The sequence below is a fragment of the Physeter macrocephalus genome, chromosome 5, assembly GCF_002837175.3.
Source record: "Physeter macrocephalus isolate SW-GA chromosome 5, ASM283717v5, whole genome shotgun sequence".
Lineage (NCBI taxonomy): Eukaryota > Metazoa > Chordata > Mammalia > Artiodactyla > Physeteridae > Physeter > Physeter macrocephalus.
In genome coordinates this window covers 102,629,408-102,631,927 of record NC_041218.1, presented here as the reverse complement: position 1 = coordinate 102,631,927, position 2,520 = coordinate 102,629,408, and the positions used below count along the sequence as shown (strand labels likewise).

The window sequence follows — 2,520 nt, the reverse complement described above, 5'->3', positions numbered from 1 at the left end:
AGCAGTGCAAGAGGGTTCCCTTTTCTCCACACCCTCTCCAGCATTTATTGTTTCTAGATTTTTTGATGATGGCCATTCTGACCGGTGTGAGATGATACCTCATTGTCATTTTGATTTGCATTTCTCTAATGATTAATAATGTTGAGCATTCTTTCCTGTGTTTGTTGGCAATCTGTATCTCTTCTTTGGAGAAATGTCTATTTAGGTCGTCTCCCCATTTTTGGATTGGGTTGTTTGTTTTTTTGTTATTGAGCTGCATGAGCTGGTTGTAAATTTTGGAGATTAATCCTTTGTCAGTTGCTTCATTTGCATGTGACACATGTATACGATGGAATATTATTCAGCCATAAAAAGAAAGGAAATTGCGTTATTTGTAATGAGGTGGATGAACCTAGAGTCTGTCATACAGAGTGAAGTAAGTCAGAAAGAGAAAGACAAATACCGTATGCTGACACATATATATGGAATCTAAGAAAAAAAAAAAAAGGTCATGAAGAACCTAGGGGTAAGACGGGAATAAACACACAGACCTACTAGAGCATGAACTTGAGGATATGGGGAGGGGGAAGGGTAAGCTGTGACAAAGTGAGAGAGTGGCATGGACATATATACACTACCAAATGTAAAATAGATAGCTAGTGGGAAGCAGCCGCATAGCACAGGGAGATCAGCTCGGTGCCTTGTGACCCCCTAGAGGGGTGGGATAGGGAGGGTGGGAGGGAGGGAGACGCAAGAGGGAGGGGATATGGGGACATATGTATATGTGTAACTGATTCACTCTGTTGTAAAGCAGAAACTAACACACCATTGTAAAGCAATTATCCTCCAAAAAATGTTAAAAAAAAAAAAAAAAGAACCCTCACCTAAGAGTGTGACCTTAGAAATGTAACAATTGGAACACTTCACATTTCAATTCCTCTATCCATCCAAAAACTTTTTTGAAGATGAACAGTGGCTTCAAAAGTTTGCCTAACCTGTCATCAGACTTCAATCCAACTACCTGATACCGGCAGAGTCCCTAGAAAAGACACTGAAGGCTTCTTAAAACTAAGATGTCTTTTCAAATGAAAAGATGAATGGAATTCCTTGTTTTTAGTGGAAGCCGCTCCCCCTTTGCCAGCAGTGCCCTTTGGGACCCATTCCGTATCCGGTCCTCATCGCCCATCCCCACCGTGACAGGATCCCAACTGACAGCACCACCTGCAGGTGCGCCTCTGGTCCCAGGCCCAGCGTGAACAGGAAGTGGTCTCTGCCCCCTCTGTGTGCTCACCCCACACAGAGCCCGAGGGCGGCTGGCTGGGCTCTGGAGCCGGGTCGCTGACCCCTGCACTGCCCTGTTGTCCCACCCTCGGCTGATCGGGGCCCTCCCAATCAAGCACAAGACTGCGCCCAGCAGGTCTCCCACGGCCCAGGCGCCGGGCCTCCTGACTCCGAGGCCACACTCCAATAATCTGTCAAACACCGCAGGGGACTGGCTGCCTCCAAGCCAAGCTAGTCCCTAAGGGCCCTCACCTGAGCACAGGTCCTCTTCTCTCGGTCCTCCCTGCACTGGGCATCTTCATGCAGCCTCATCTTGTTCCCATGACAGCCCTGCAAGGTGGTCTTACTGTCGCCCAGCCGAGGAGCTAGAAGGTGCAGGGCAGAGTTTCACCCCAGCTGTCTGCTGCCCTGCCCTGGGTGCTGCGTGGAAGCAGTGCCCTGTTTTAATGTGATGCATTGCTCTGCAGAGGGAGTGAGTCTGGCATGTTCCACCTGTTTTATCTCAGCACAAAGGGCAGTGAGTTTTTGTGCCTGGATGACAAGGACAGAACGTTCAGTGACCCCCGAGGAGCTCAGCCAACACTGACGCGCTTCTCTAAAGCTGGTTTTCAACAGAGCTCCTCCCCCTTGCCCCAGCTCTATTTATCTCCGCATTAGAGCACATCGTGATGTTTCATACCCTTTTGTAAAAGTCAGCGTCTTCAAATGGTTCTTACAATCCATGAAGGCAGTGTCCCCATATTATACGGTATTAGATCTTAACGCATTCTCCGTTAAGGCCTGGACTGGAAACCAAAGTTGTTGAAAACACCCACAGACTAATGGTGCCCTCTGCTGGTGGAGCGCAGCAGTACAGCACAAGGGATCCAGGCCGCAGTCTAAGGATGCTGAGATTCACAGGGCGCTCGCTTCTTCAGTGAAGAAGCTGAATTCCAGCCCCAACTCTTCTGCCGATTGACTAATTGGCATCGTGGAAGTGATTCCCCCTCCCGGGCCTCGGGGGTCTGTTCTGGAATGAAGAGCTGGAGCCGGTGCTTCCACATTCCTACGTTCCTGGATGGCAGGAGAGCCAACCCAAGGTTTGGGAACCGGATCCTTTCACAACCTGGCGTAGAAGCAATAAAAGTCCCTGAACCACCATAACCTCCCGTCAATAAAACATCACCTACTTCATCTTGACTTTTCAACTTCGTACGAGAGCAGAGAGAACCTGGGGCAGAGGAGACACAGCTGCTGAGACGTCCAGCTCACGTGTGGCCA

The 2,520-nt window shown here is 49.2% G+C and overlaps 1 long non-coding RNA gene across 1 annotated transcript in view; it reads right to left on the bottom strand.

Moving 5' to 3' along the window:
- The window catches only part of LOC114486254 (uncharacterized), a 3,613-nt gene extending 1,928 nt beyond the window's left edge, over positions 1–1,685 (bottom strand). Inside the window, exon 1 of the long non-coding RNA XR_003679663.1 lies at positions 1,513–1,685. This is a non-coding gene — a long non-coding RNA (uncharacterized lncRNA). The remainder of the gene's footprint in view (positions 1–1,512) is intronic.
- Between the last annotated feature and the right edge of the window lie 835 nt (positions 1,686–2,520).